At 45.9% G+C, this 16278-nt stretch overlaps 1 protein-coding gene and 1 non-coding gene across 2 annotated transcripts in view; both read right to left on the reverse strand.

Moving 5' to 3' along the window:
• The window catches only part of KCTD15 (potassium channel tetramerization domain containing 15), a 387504-nt gene that overhangs the window by 84863 nt on the left and 286363 nt on the right, over positions 1-16278 (reverse strand). The gene's annotated exons all lie outside the window — the stretch shown is intronic.
• On the reverse strand, positions 13619-13783 carry LOC143824108 (U1 spliceosomal RNA). The gene has a single exon (XR_013226691.1). It is a non-coding gene; the product is annotated as a U1 spliceosomal RNA (small nuclear RNA).

A 16278-nucleotide genomic window follows, 5' to 3' on the forward strand; every position in this document is an offset into this window, starting at 1 on the left:
GCTTTTTGAACATCACCCCTTATGGGATCACGAGCCTTGATACTTTTAAAAATTAGTCTCGTCCCTGAATTTTTTGGGGGGGGGGGGGGGGTTGAGAGGCATGCTTTGCGTCACAACTTTGGGGGAAATTTTTTTTCCGGCATTGCTTGCATGCTTGTCCTCCTATTCATTGCTCCAGGCTGTTTTCCATTTTTTTTTAAAAAAATTCCCATCCCCGGAAGAAGGGAGAGGGAGGCGGGTGCGAGGGCAGGACATTTGAGGCGGAGGTAGCGCTTCTTCGCCTCCATACCTTTCTTTTGCTGCTGTCCTGCTGGTTGTCCATTGGGGGTGAATCCACTTTTTTAGGAGGGTGAATCCACTTTATGCAATTCCCCAACTAGCACTTTAACATGGCGGATGTAGCACGCAGTTTGTGGGAGGTTGGCAACATCATGCAGAGCGGCCAGAATATAGCGTCTTCACAAGGAAAGCATTTCACTATATTTACTGCATGCAGAAAAGCCCACAATCTAAACAAAACAACAATTATTTTTAAAAATTAACTCCACAATATAAAATCTCAGTGGGGCATAATGCCATGGAGTCCACCCTCCAAGTGTTCTGGAGTCCACCAACCAAAGCAGCCATTTTCTCCTTAGGAAATGATCTTTGTCACTTGGAGATCAACTGTAAAACCAGGGGTCCTCAGGTCCTACCTGGGGACTGGCATCCCTAAGCATGAGAGACAAAGTGAGTGAGTGAGTGAGCAACAATTGCCCCCCTCCTCTGGTGGAAAATTATCCCAGGATGCAATTCACTTATTGGAACGTCTAGTTCTGATCAGAGGGAAAATAGAGCTGGTTCTAAGCAGGTCTTGCCTTGTGATTTGGGTGGGGTTGTTTCCTGATGTAAATGAGAAAACAAAGTCAGAATCAGGGGAAATCAATTTGTCCTGAGTTGTAAGGAAGATTTAAAACATACACAGGTAATGGGATGAAGCCCTCAGGAGGATAATGCACAGGCATTCTCTTGTTGTTCCAAAGGTATAAGCCTCAAGTTCTTTGTTGGCATTTCTGTCCCTCTTGAATTAAACCAGTTGGCCAGCTCTCTTCTCCAAGCAAGAGATGATTCAGGTATGTAAATCTTAAAACCCTGCGGCATCAAAGTTTTTTGGGAAGGGCGAGCTGGAAATAGAATAATAAATAAACCATAACAGTCAACTGGGTAAGTCTTCCAGACGCTGCCAGTCAAGGTCATTCAGCAGGGCAAACAAGGCAATATTGGAGACCATTCCAAGGTTGGAAGGCACATTGAAAAGAGTCCAGATTACCTGTCTTGCTAGAAACACCTTGAGTTGCATCACCTCCCCCTTGCTTGAATAGCTTCCCTCTTTCCCTAGCAAATGAGAGCCCACAGTTGGACGGAAATTCCTTGCCCTTAAATTTTGAAGTAACACTGTATATATTCTTTATTTTTTTAAAGAGGTACCAGAAGAACTAACTCATCCATCTCCCCTCTAGAACAGATCTCCTTTCTGACTAGGAGGTTCTAATTTGTAGAGTGAACATAGTCATGGCTTTCAGGAACCCCAGAAGTCTATAATATGAGTATATCTTTCGTAGTTTAGGCTGCAACTTTCCCCTACTTATGACACTGGAGGCAGCCTTCCAACCCACAAAGCCACCCCAAAAGTGGCTCTTTGTTAATCTTCAAATAGTTAACAATAAGACAATCTACAACCAAGCAATTATCTGTTAGGGAGAAACCCGCCCTGAATCCAGCTAGTTTTTCCAGAAAGACGCTACTGATTGGGGCCCAATCTTCTCGTCTCTGTAATAAGGACTTAGTATAAACTGTAGCAATGATGTTAATTAGGCTAATGGGGTGGTAATTACTGGGTTATTTATTTTCCTGCTTCCAAAGAAGAATGCTAGAGCTTGCACCCCAAGAAAGATAAATATGGAGGCAGGGAGGGAGAGGCCATGGTTCAGTGGGCAGAGCATACCTTTGGCATGCAGAAGGTCCCAGCCTCGGTCCCTGGCACCCCCAGTTAAAAGGATCAGGTGATGTGAAATTCTTCCACTTGAGCTGCCACCCATCTCAGTAGACAAGTAGAGTTGGTTCTTAGATGCCGCTTTTCTCTCCCCGAAGGAATCTCAAAGCGGTTTACAGTCACCTTCCCTTCCTCTCCCCACAACAGACACCCTGTGGGGTGGGTGAGGCTGAGAGAGCCCTGATATCACTGCCTGGTCAGAACAGTTTTATCAGTGTCGTGGCGAGTCCAAGGTCACCCAGCTGGCTGCATGTGGGGGAGTGCAGAATCGAACCTGGCATGCCAGATTAGAAGTCTGCACTCCTAACCACTACACCAAACAAGATTGACCAAGTTCTGATTCAATATATAAGGCAGATATTGGTGTCAAAAAACCCAAATGTTGTGTCTCTAGACCTACTGAGGACCGCGCTTAAGGTTCAGGGCAGGTTCGTAGGTCAGATTAGAATAGATTAGATTAGAGGTCTACTTTAGAACATTGCCTTGTCCTCCAACACATCATTAAAAGTAGAGGGCCAAGGATCATTAGTCTGCACTGCAATTAGCCAATGAGCGGCTAGATCCCGCCTGCAGAAGCCAGTCAGTTTAAAGTGAAACTGACCAATAGCACGCACTGGTGGGAAGATTCTTTTGTCTGTACATGTATATAAATCAGGATTTGGGGGGGAACTGTTGGTTCAGTTTTGACTCTTGTACCATCATGCTGGGATCATAAGAAAGAGTGGATTAATCTCCCAGTGGTCCTGGCTTCCTTGGAACCCACGGGTTTAACAGCAACTACGCCAAGAACCCACATAAAATATTTATTTATTTAAAAGATTTCTCTACCACCAGCTCAGGGTTCCCAAGGTTGCACGGAAAGACTGTAGCAACCACGATATCTTCTCCAGGGGCCTGATTTCTAGGATGAAAAAGTGGCGCCCTTGGACAGCTATTCATTTGTCCATTCCTTCGTGCTGAAAACAGAACTCAAGGTAGCTCGGGACACCCAGTTAACCTGGGGAAACCTGCTGAGCTTTGCTGTACTGCCTCTGTGCCAAAGTGTGCAAACACAAAGCGTTTTGCTCTGTATTTAAACGGTATTGAGAACAGATGATGATGATGATGATGATGATGATGATTATTATTTACCTGCCACACTCAGCACACAAACACACAAACCCCTGGGGGGTTACATAATGGTCCAATACAATTAAATCCCCACGTAAAATCCCATTAAAACCCATATCCTTAAAAAATCAACAATACAATACAATACAGATGGCGGAAAAACCGAATCCCTCCCTATCACAAGGAGGCCGTCAGCCAGGGTGGCAAGTGAGTATGACACTGGTCATGCCAGTAATAGAGCCAGCGTGGCATCGTATTATCCCTGGGGAGCCCTTCAGCTCTTCCTCAGCACTGGCCTCAACCATAAACCTTGCGGAAGAGCTCCATTTTGCATGGCCTGCGGGAAGCTGAAAGCTCTCCCAGGGTCTGTAGCTCTTTTGGGAGCTCATTCCATCAGGTAGGGGCCAGGACCGAAAAGGCCCTGTTCCTGGTCGAGGCCAAGTGTACTTCTCTGGGGCTGGGAACGACCCACATATAAGAACCACTACTTTTTGCTTTAAAGCCCTCCCTAAGATAGTAACCGAGAAATGTGATTGGGCTTAAACAAAGCATGATTTGGAAAGGCAGACCTATCAGCATGCTTATCTTTGTGGACAAAAACTGGGTAATTCCACTAACTGGAAAATGTCCCCAGGGGATGGGTGGTATATAAATTCAGTTAGAAATATCAATAAATTATCTGCAGTTCCTTCTTATTTCCCTCTTCCTTATGACTCCATGAATGATAAGCCAGTCACAGAGGTAGACAGTTGTGAGCCTTTAAAATATATATATATATAAAATAAAAAGCTACTGCTTTCAGCCTCTTATGTTAACCACTCAGTGCTTTCCTCAGTCCTAAACAGGCTGCAGGCTGCAAGCTACATCCTAAAGGGATACACAGATTTGGTTCAACATAATTTGCAGGCATGCTGCAACTTTCCTGGATTATGCCCACTGAGGAAGGGAGAAGCAAGGGAAAAACATCTTGCGCTGCAAATAATGTATCTGCTGCCATCTTGTGGCCATCTGTCAGAAATAGATGGCACGCGTATTTCTCCAGAAGACTAAATCCTGTAGTAGAAAGATTACCGAAAAGGGTAGTTTTTGACAGCTATATAATAAAGAAAAGACTCGATTCCTCATGAGGTGCAGCAGATACTTAGAGTAATCTCTACTTGTTCCTGCAGGCTAAGATTAAAGTGGTCTCTGGGTCATCAGAACCAGAAGAAAAGTTCTAAAGTGGCAAACTTCCCGTGAAAACAGATTCTTTTGTTGAACTTGCAAGGCATTCAGGGAAACAGAAGCTGTGCTGGAAAGATGAATGAAATAATAGAATCTGGAATGGATGAGCGACGGGGTCTCAAAACCATGGGCATTTGCAGCAAGCAGGATATTAATTAGGAGTTTATAGATTTGCCTTTTAGTTGCCAATCGATGGACTATCAATCACTTTGACGGCTGTCAGGCTTACTGTCAGCAGCCCAGTTCCTGCCCCTCCCTTCCCTGTGGCTCCCAGCTTTCTCTCATCTAAACTTGTCAAGCATGTAATGACACAGGACCCCCTGAAATGGCAAGGAGACTGTGGACTCAGCGTGGTGTCCATGGAGAACCAGTGTGGTGCCATGCTTAAGACTGGTGGCCTCTAATCTGTAGAACTGGGCTTGATGCTTCATTCCTCCACTTGAAACCAACTGGGTGACCTTGGGCTAGTCACAGTTCTCAGCCTCCCCTGCCTCACAGGGTGGCTGCTGTAACCTGCGATGGGAGGCCAGTTTGGGTGGCAAAAAGAGAAAAACCAGCCCTTGTTCTTCTTCATCTCTGTGCAGTGCAGGGTGTGGAACCTGGCATCTCAAGTGCTTTCAAGATGTTCCTTAGGATAGGCTTCAAAGAAACCCAGGACCAAACTACTCTCATTAATTTCAGCCCACCGGTCTTATAGTAAGGTCTTAGTGGGGTATGTTCCGCTCAATGGGGCTACCACTGAGAAGCCAACAGAAGGGCAAAGCAGCCTGCATGGCCCTAGGGAAGCTGACTCTCTCTTTGTGACCCATTGACAAATACGAGGGGTCCGTGAACCAGTTAAGAAGCAAGCTGTTGTGATGGTGTGTGATCAGAATGTTGGACTAGGATAGGGGTGGCCAAACTGTGGCTCTCCAGGGGTCCGTGGACTACAATAACCATGAGCACCTGCCATGCCACGAAACCTCTCCAGTATAAATGACTACTTGCCATGCTGGCAGGGGCTCATGGTAATTGTAGTCCATGGACCTCTGGAGAGCCAGTTTGGCCACCCCTGAACTAAGATCTGAGGTGTTCCAAATTCCTCACTCTGCAGTGAAGCTCGCTGGGTGACCTGGGTAGAGGACCTGGTCTCCCTTATAGGACTGTTGTAAGGGTATGGCACAGATGCTATGTTTGAGCTCCTGGGGTAAAAGCCTGGATGAAAACAAACTGGACAGATAGAAAGAATGCCTGGTGTTTCTTCAGGAACGCAAGAGAGCGGTGCTGTGCCAAAGGATGAGCATGCGGCACAGTGAAAACAGGGTTCATTCTGACCATTTGGTGCAGTTTCATAAGTGGAACGTGCCACTGGATGCCACTCTTGCTTCATGTTTAGCAGTATCATAATAATAATACTTTGGATCTGCCTGTTCCTGAGTTTGAAAACTTTTGCTTCCCAGAAGTCCGTTTTCCTTCTTGTTCCCTAAGATCCCAGTAAGGCAGAGGCTTTGCTTTCCCCTTAGATGACCCAACTAATGTGAATTCATGATCCATAATAGACTCCCATGGGTGTATTTGTAACCTGCAGATTCTGAACGCAGGGGGAGAAGAAAAAATAGAGGAAAATTCAGTCACTGGGGGAACACCAAGCACTTTCCACATCCGAGATCTGTGCAAAGGAAGAGAAAGGCCAGGGTTTCCTACCACGCGGACACGTGAGGTTGCCTTATGCTGAATAAGGCTGAGGTTGCCTTATGCTAGTCCATTCTGAATGGCAGTGGCTCTTTCACATTACTAATTGGCTGGTCCTTTTCACTAGAGATGCCAGGGATTGAACCTGGGACCTTCTGCAGGCCAAGCAGAGGATCTACCACTGAGCCTTGTACCTGTCCTGCATTTGAGCAGATGTATTGTGTGTGTGTGTAATTGCCAAGATGATACTCAAGGAAAAGAACGATGGGGCCGAAGGTCTCTTGAAGTCCCTCAGAGACTCAAGTCTGCCCATGGCTGGAAGAACCAAGCTTGAGCTAATTAATACCATGGCCAAAACGTCCTTTCTTCTAGTAAGTCGGTGAGCCATAGTGGTTAGACTCTGGACAAACTGCGGCGCTCCAGAGGTCCATGGACTACAATTCCCATGAGCCCCTGCCAACATGCTGGCAGGGGCTCATGGGAATCGTAGTCCATGGACCTCTGGAGAGCCGCAGTTTAGCCGCTCTAGAGTGTAGTGGTAAAAGGTTCAGATCAGCATTCTGCCATGGAAACTCGCTGTGTGAATTCAGGTCAGTCAGACCGTCTTGGCAGAATCCACTTCACACAAACCCGAGCAGGAGAAAATGGCGGAGAGGAGAATGAAACCTCTCTAGTATAAATAAATCCAATAAATAGTAGTCATTGAGCAAATTTCAGCTGGAAGGTAACCCGGAGCAAGGATCAGCAAGCTTTTCTTTAACGAGAACCCCTTCTGAGTAATGAAGCATCTTCTTGACCTGAGGTGCTGTAGTGACTTTTGACCTCGCCTGGCAATGGTAACATACACAAAAGGTTTTAGGGGAGAAGACGCTTTCAGAGATTCTGGCCCCCACAAATGATTTAGAGCGAAGCAAGTACTTTGCGCAGTATTTAGCGGATCCTTTGTGAGCCAGCATAAAGGGAATTATAAAACATGGCCCAGAGGAAGACGTTCAGTCAAAATGTTTCGCAAGTTGTGTCTCATCAATCCTATTAGAACATCTCTTTAGGCACTTAGGCTCGTGGTAGAATATGACAAAGAATTTTTGTCACTCCGAAAATTCTTCCTCACGCAAAACAGCATTCTGAATGACAAACATTCGTTTCTTTCTGAGGAGACAGCCCTGCGTGTCACCTTTCAATCACCTGAAATTTGGCTCCCTCTGTTTGGTGAGAGGGTTCTTGCCTGCCTGTTGACCGAAAAAAGGAAAGGAGGAGGAAGATGTTTGGGGCGGCAGCCGTGACTGAAGGACAATCATCGCTGCAGAGAATTCTTGCTTTCCGAGAGCTGGAAGAGGTACCTTAGACAGCAGGGCCTCAGCCGGAAGGCTCTGGCAGTGCCATGGAAACAGTGACAGGAGCAGCTTTTCCCTCCGGCACTGAAGTCTAGCAGAGGATGCAGCGGCAGAAAGCACGTAACTCACAGGGAAGGAAAGGTTAAAACTAAGGTTTCCTTCTGTCACTTTCTCTTCTGCCCTCCATTTTTGTTTCTAAGGAGAACTGATGAAGAAGGAAACAGCAAAGCGTCTCTATGGTGCTTTCAAGACTCACAGAGGGATCCCACTGTAATCTAAACCAAATCCTTTTGTAAAGAGATCTGGTGCACTTCCAATTCTGTCATATATATATATATATATATATATATATATATATATATATATATATATATATATATATTCTGTCATATATATTTACCTACAACAGCCTAAAATGGTTGCCCACCTGGAGTTCATTGCCCACCTGGAGTTCATTGACAGGAAAGGAGAAGAGACCCAGAATGCTGACCCAACAATGCATGTGACACTGCCCAGAGGAATTCTCACTAAGCAGACTCTTTTGGAGAAGAAATCTCTTTATTAAAGAATATAACAAAACAGGTGCATGGGGCTCTTTGCTGAAATGAAAGTTAATGCAAACTTGCTCACCTCTACGGCCACTTTAAAACCCATACAGTCTTTGGTGGCAAAAACCAGGCGCAATAATTCATGTTCCCGTGACAAGCCTACAAAAGGGGGAAGCAATACGAGAGGCTCCCCAGGACATCCCAAGGCCATGGTCCCAGGTGTGCAAGGTCAGGGGCTCAGAGTGGAAATTTACTGCACATTTCCCCTGGGTTAAGAAAAAACCCAGCAGGCACGAAAAATGAGAGGTCCAAACTTCTCCTGAAGGGAATGTCCATAGGAGGTGTCCCCCCCCCAGCCCCACAAAATATGCCAAGCAAACTACTCCAGTATCTATAGACCAAATAATAAGTGATTCACACATCATGACAAAAATAAGTGAGTTCCAATACAGACAATTTGGCAAGAGCATGTGAACTAGAGAACAGGGTATTGCCAGCATCAACTCAGGTGATTGGACCATTCCCAGGCTTAATTACTCCATTCGTAAGAACTGGGCTTGTGTTTTACCCATCCTCTCAGCAAAGCTAGAAGCCTTTCCTCAGCTAAATGAACCTTAGCATCATAGAGCCATAGAGTGGGGCCATACAGGCCATCTAATCTAACCCCCTGCTCAAGGCAGTATCAGCCTAAAGCATCCAAGAGAAGTATCTGTCCAGCCAATGCTTGAAGACCACCAGTTAGAGGGAGCTCGGCACCTCCTTAGGCAGTCTGTATGAACACAGCTGAACTACCCAGATTGTGAAATCCCCCCCCCCATATCTAGACAGTACTTTAAGGCCACTATGCCTCTGCTGTCAACAAATGACAACCCTTCAAATACTTAACAAGAGCAATCCTTTCCTCCAGGGTGAACATTCCCAAGTCCCTCAGCTTTTCCTCATAGGGTTTGACTCCCAGGCCCTGATCATCCTTGACACTCTCCTCTGCACCCTCTCCATTTTGTCCACATTCCCACAAAAGAGATTGATAACAGTTGGAATGTCCCACAATGCTATACAACAGTGGCAGCTAAAAGGTGCTTCTTGGAGTAAACTGAACCCTAAGTTCTCATTGCTGACTGACACAGAACCCTTGGAAACTGCTGACTGACACAGAATGCTTGGAAACCCTTGGAACCACAGAAAATCTGTGTTTCTGTCTGTCTTTCAGTCTTTAATTTTTCAGTTTTCTAACTCTCAAGATCAGATGGAAGAATTCCCATCATTCTACCAATTTCCACCATCTGTGCATGCATCGGAGACCTCTTTGTTTCTCTCCACGACCAGGCTAAGCACCCAAAGTCGGCTCTGATTCATAAACACATAGATATGGTACAATCGTTCCCCAGCCCCAGAAGATTTGGACGGGAGATGATTTTTAACCGGAAGGTGTAATTCCATGAAAGACAAAGCTTTTAGAATATATTTACGAAGCAGGCTTGACACCACAGCCTCTTGCTTTAGAAACTGAGAACATCTTTTTGCCCTTGAATCAAGCCAGATGTGCAGTCTTGCAGGTAAGAGACAAATAAAGGGGGGAAAGTAGGTGGGAACTGTACAAGCGCAACCGTCTGAACATTGTCCAGAAATTTAAAATAATTGCAGTGTGGCAATCTGCCAGCTCATCGGTGCTTGTCTGCAAACAGGATGAGGCATTTAAGGATCCCAGGACAAATTTGGTTCAGGGGAATTTTTTTCCCCAATGTCCATAGATTTGAGACAACAGGCTTCGAGAAAAATCTATCCGGTGATGTTATAGGATATTGGCTGGAAACAGATCTCTGTGGATTGTAGAGAAAAACGCACATGCTGAGTTCTTTGTTCTCGTCATTTTCGTAAAAACCACAGAGAGAATTGTAATCTTATCAGGAAGTTGTTTGAACAAATATCAGGAAAATACTCCCTGGTGAAAGTAATGCTCATGCCCCTTTCAAACAATACATTTTAAACCCACCTCCTCCCCCCGGAGGCAGCAGGAGCAGGAGGGAGGGAAATGTATGGATGCTTTAGGCCTACTTTTTTCAACCTTTTGAATATGGGGGAGCCCTTGAAGGAATTTTATAGGCTTCGAGGAGCATGCCTCCCTGCCATGCCCCTCCCCCGGAAGTGACACGGCACTGGAAGTGACATCATTGCCTGCATTAACGGGCAGGGAGGACTAAGAGATGAGAGACAGGAGGTGTTTTAAAGCTGGCAGAAAGATAAGAATCAATAATAGAGCCCCCCCCCTTTCCATTTCCACAACTGGTTATTGCCAACCTGGTCTGATCCAGAAATACTGGAAATTTCATCAGGCCGGCCACACCCAAGGACAGAACTCCATCTAACCATCCATGAATGTTGAGTTTTCTTGCATTCCTTTGCATTCCTGTCCTCCTTTCTGATCTTTCCTGGTTCAAGGGGCTGGACTGATGAAGAAGGGGTTGAAACCAGTTCTCCTTCTGCAAACATTACTTGGCTGGCCAAAGAGCTGAAGTCTACTCCCTGTGCCTTCTCTGCACAGATGTTTGGATACAAGCCACCCACCTGAGGCAGTATACTTCTACCTCCCATGCCCTGTGTAAATAATATATTTAGCCACATTGACTCCAGATGAAATAGATCCAGAAGAGAGAATGAGCCCCGTGGAACTCCACAGGTTAGGGACCATGTGAACAACTCTCTACCTATGATCAACCTTGAACAACTCTCTACCTGGGATCAACCTTGGAAGATAAGGAGAACCAGCTCATGGCTGTACCCCTCACACCTGGGGAGGTTATGCAGTTGACTGAGACCAAATTATCTATTGTGTCAAAGGCAGCAGACAGAGATCCAACAGGATCAGTAGTGCCATCTTGCCAGCATCAAGGTATAACTGGAGAAAGCCTGCAGTAGATAAAGGTCAGTTGGCTCTAAACATTTCTTTAAATCCTGTTTTTTCCCCCTTAAAATCTGGCAAGGGGCTGCATCCCGTTCTTTTCAGCTGCTGCATTTTCATGCACAAAGCTAAAAAGTCGGGCTTCCAGTCTTGAAACGCTTGGCGTTCTGTCGCCTCATTACGAACATCCATATTCTGCTCGAATGCTGCTGGCAAGAGGTGAAAGGCATCCAGAGCGAAAAGAAATTAATTTCATTACGCAGTAATTACAGGCAAAAATTGTGATCGCTGGCTTCAGTTGCCCTCTCCAGTTATTCTAGCGCTGCTGGTTAAAAAGATCTTGATCTATGCCGTTCGGTTAATGATCAACAGTTTTAGAAGAGACATTTCCTAGCAGCGCGCTCTTTGATTTATCGGGGGCTTCCCTTCCCTCTTCCCTGGTCCCTGGATCTTTCAAACGGTTGAGGACTAATCAAGGGAGATGCCGCTTCTGCATCTGAGTATATCTTGTGCTAAAAAATGTTTTTTTATGCCCTTTGAGAAATGTATATTTTGATCATCAACCTTCCAAGGAAGAGGAGGGAAAGAAATAAATGTAATAAGAAGGTGCTATTGGAAAAAAAAATCTGTTGGGATGCGGAGGCTGGAGCTGTGAAATTGCTTAAAGAAAAGGAAGCCTTTGGCAGATGGAATTGCTTGGTTGGTCCTGAGGGGGAAACAGCGGAATAGAGGGAGATATGACCCCAAGACTAGCCTGACCCAGATCTCCAAATGGATGCTCTTCATGGTTGCAAGACAGCTGAAGACCCATGTCCAGTTGCCAAACATATGTGTATACATACACACACACACAAACACACAAACACACAAACACACACAGACACACACATTTGTCAGCCAGCCCCTTTGCAGAATGAATTGAGATCATGGGATGTTCCCAAACATTCTAACTACAGAGAGAGAAATGGATTTTTTGCATGCGATCAGAAATGTCAGACTGCCGCTGGGGAGGGGCTAATAAAGGACTGCTCCCACAGACTGAAATCTCCTTGTGCACATAGAATATGGGGTTGGAGACTGGAGCCCCTGACATCTTCTGAATATATGTAGGATTTCTTTAGTTCTTTATTTTTATCCAAAGGAGCCCTCCAATGGTTGGCCTGCCAATTGCATCCTTATGCAGTTCACTTGCATGATCAGTGGAGGCTGGGCAGGAGAACTTCTGCATGGATTGCGCCTTGTGTGTTTCTTTAGGGGGTGTGTGGAAGTGAATGCATGAAAGTGCCTTCCACTTAACTGGGCCATGGGTCAGTCAAACAGCCTTTGATACTGTGGGTCATGCCATCCGCCTCCTCCTCCTCCTCCTCCTCCTCCTCCTCCTCCTCCTCCTCCTCTTCTTCTTCTTCTTCTTCTTCTTCTTCTTCTTCTTCTTCTTCTGCTTCTTCTTCTGCTTCTGCTTCTGCTCTGCTTCTTCTTCTTCTTCTTCTTCTTCTTCTTCTTCTTCTTCTTCTTCTTCTTCTTCTTCTTCTTCTTCTTCTGCTTCTTCTTCTGCTTCTTCTTCTGCTTCTGCTTCTGCTCTGCTTCTTCTTCTTCTTCTTCTTCTTCTTCTTCTTCTTCTTCTTCTTCTTCTTCTTCTTCTTCTTCTTCTTCTTCTTCCTCTTCTTCTTCTATTTAAATGTATTGCCTACCTCTCCCCAAGGGCTCAAGGTGGGTTACAATGTAGTCTGAATCTTTACATGAAAATAGTTTGGGGAGGGGGGACGATATAGAAAGTATGAGTTTTGTGAAAAGACCTTAATATACCAAAACTGCTAAAATAGTGCTTGCTGGAAATCTTTGGAAAATACTGTTATTACAGAGAGGAAGTGTCAGGGGTACAATCCTCAACACGTTCATCCCAAATTCTTAGGAGTAAAGGAAACTTTGCAAGCTGAAACCTCTTCCCTATTGAAGTTAATAGTTTTTTTTTTAAGTGGAAAAACTCTTTAGCAAAGTTAAACAACATATTTAAAAAAATTATAATGAATGGAAAATGAACCAGATTTGTATGTTTGTACATTAGAGTTGGCAGACCGCGGTAAAAATACAATCATTTTAGGGGAGAAGATGAAAAATGTTTTTTTTTTGTAACTCTGCGTCTCAAAGTAGCTTACAATCACCTATCCTTCCTCTACCCACAGCAGACACCCCGTGAGGAAGGTGGGACTGAGAGTGCTCTGAGAGAATTGCTCTGCAAGAACAGCTCTGACAGGGCTGCGATTAGCTCAAGGTCACCCAACTGGCTGCGTATGGAGGAGTGGGGAGTCAAATCTGCTCTTGATCAGAGTCCGCTGGTCTCAACCACTGCACCAAGCTGGCTCTCTCTTAGGGAAATATGAAGATGTTTATCTAGATGTTCAAGTCCCTGCCAGTTCGGTTTGCAGCATGCTCACCAGTTGCCCACAAGGAGACAATTGTGTATCGAGCTGTTTGGATGCTTTGGGGAAATAATGGAATGTGTCCAATTGAAGAAGAAGAAGAGTTGGTTCTTATATGCCGCTTTTTCCCTACCTGAAGGAGGCTCAAAGCGGCTTACAGTCGCCTTCCCATTCCTCTCCCCACAACAGACACCCTGTGGGGTGGGTGAGGCTGAGAGAGCCCTGATATCACTGCCCGGTCAGAACAGTTTTATCAGTGCCGTGGCGAGCCCAAGGTCACCCAGCTGGCTGCATGTGGGGGAGCGCAGAATCGAACCCGGCATGCCAGATTAGAAGTCCGCACTCCTAACCACTACACCAAACTGGCTCTCATATTTTCGTAGCAGGGGAAAGCGTGCACGCAGTCCCCCACTACCACAAATTATGCAGTCGAGTTTCCCGCATTTGGGGGATATCGCAGGGGTCAGCACACCTGGAGTGCAATGGATTAGCCTCACCCTGGGAAAACCACCTTCTTGATCATGGTGTCTCCCCTGCCAGGTAAGTATTGAACAAGTCTGCATTGTTTTCCCATACCATTGGAAAGCATGGTCCTGGCAGCCAGCCTCATCTGAACGGCCTGCCTTCCAAGGTGCCTGTTGTGGGGAGAGGGAGGGAAAGCAATTGTCAGCTACTCAGAGACATATGAGGCCTGCTGAGCGACTCTGGGGCAGTCACAGTTTCCTCAGAACCCTCTCAGCCTCACCGACCTCACAGGATGACTGTTGTGGGGAGAGGAAGAGAAAGCGATAGTAAGCCATTTCGAAAGTCCTTAGGGGAGAGAAAAACAGGGTATAAAATCCAACTCTCCTTCATTAATTTGAGTCTGGTTGATCAGGGAGAAATTATGTTTCAGGGATAGGCCATGATGAGAATAAGATATAGTAGCTTTCTAATCTCTGGTCGGGACCCTCTTTCTATTCTACTCGAGTTTCTGGTGGGCTTATCCAAGAGAGAGTCCTGCGGGATTCATTGTCCTATTTGAATTTCTTACAAGAAAGTGAAAGCTTAAAAAAAAAAGCAAAAAACCGCGCCCCTTGACTATATGTATAAAACATTTTGTTTGATAACTTCGCCGTGGCTGCTGCTCCAGCAAGCTCCCTATGCTCTTTTATGTTGCAGAAGCACAACTTCGGGATGTAAATTCTGTTCCCCTACAAGTCCCCCCAATGAATCTCTCCGTGTTCTTCTGCTTCCCTAAGGGTCCAGCTCTGGAGGGCGAAAGCACTGTGGGGGCCCCTGGTTCCCAACACAGAGGGATTGACGGTGCTGAGCATTAGGAAGTATTCACCAAGTATTCACGTTCTTAAAAACATGTCACTTAAACTCAGCAGGCCTGCCTCATTCGGCCGATCGCTGTGGCATCAGAGAACTTTCCTCCCTTCTTTTAGCCAAGACATCAATACGGTTTAAACTGGTTCATTTCCCTGCGTCTCCCTTCAGACCGTTTTGTGATAATTCAATTTATTTCACAAGGATGTGATATTAAAGAGTCCTTGAAATTAGCTCTGTGACACTGAGATGCTGAGCCTTTAAAATGAGGACCTTAGACTGTAAACCGCAGGTGAGATCCAGGCAAAGCTTTTAATAGCAGAGGTTGAAGCAGTGCTTTTAGCTGGCTCCATGTCTATGGGTTTAGTAAGTGTGAACGCATCACTCTGATAAAACAGATGGTCAAATCGATCTGAAAAGCAACACACTGTGTGGTCTTTTGCTAGGGTTGCCAGCTCTGGGTTGGAAAAACCTGGAGAATTTGGGACGGAGCCTGCAGACGGCGGGGACTGTGGAGGGGAGGGACTTCAATGGGATTGTAATGTCATCCAGTCTACTTTCTAAGCGGCCATTTTCTCCAGGGGAACCAATCTCTGTTGCCTGGAGAGGAGTTATAAAATGGGGAGGGGGGGTCCCTATTTCTGGCTGAGGCTGCAATGACCTCTCCAGGTACTCCTCACAAGTAGATAAGTCTACGGCAGGCCTCAACTCAGGATGTATCTCACCAGAGAGGAAGAGGATAACCATAAGTGTGGCTTACATATAAGGCATGTTTAAGTGAGGAATGAAGGCATCAGAAAGATCCCTTGAGTTGGAGAGTGGACCCTTCCTTTTCTTACCTCAATACGTTTGATCCTATTGTTTTCCAGTCAGCTGAGGGTTGAAACCAGAAGAGGACTCAAGGCCGTGGTCAGGGTAAGCAGTGCCGGGCAGCCAGAAGAAGGGCTGTGGGGGAACACAACATCATGGGGGAATTTAAAACAAAAACAACCTCACCTACTTGCCTGAAGTCCATAGGATTGCCAGCTTTCCCCCTGGCCACCAGTGAGAGATGGAAGGGTAGGTTGTTAGATCCAGGTTGGGAAATTCGCAGAGACTTGGAGATGGAGCCTGAGGTGGGCTGGGACCTCCATGGGGGACAATGCCATCGAGTCCACCCTCCAAAGCATCTTCTCCAGAGGAAGAAGTTGGTTTTTATAACCTGTTTTTTACTACCTGAAGGAGTCTCAAAGTGGCTTTCAATTACCTCCCCTCCTTCAGGAGCTGATCTCTCTTGTCTGGAGAGGAGCTGCAATTCCAGGGGATTTCCAGGTCCCACCTGGAGGCTGGCATCCTTAGAAGTTCACACAGGAAGAGACAAAGGGTAGCTCTAGGAATCACTGAAAACTCTATAGTTGCTTATCCCTCACACTGTCTGAGACTCAGGCAAGGTGAGGAGGTATTCAACTTAAAGAGGGTGACCACCCCACATCTCATCCCCTGTGCTGAAACTTAGGCAGTATGGGAGGGAGTGGGGAGGAGATCCTTCCCTACAGTGCCTGAGTTATTTTTTCTTGACTTTTGTGGGCCCCAAATCAGGACGACTGCCCCTGGTGACCCTGATTGGTCCTCATGCTGAAGCCCAGCTTTGAAATGCATAATGATGAGACCTGTCATTCATTTCTCCACAGTCTCCTTCATTCAGCTCCCAACTTGGTAGGGTGTCCTAAGTGTGGGTAAAGGTAAAGGTAAA

The sequence above is a fragment of the Paroedura picta genome, chromosome 14 (assembly GCF_049243985.1).
Source record: "Paroedura picta isolate Pp20150507F chromosome 14, Ppicta_v3.0, whole genome shotgun sequence".
Lineage (NCBI taxonomy): Eukaryota > Metazoa > Chordata > Lepidosauria > Squamata > Gekkonidae > Paroedura > Paroedura picta.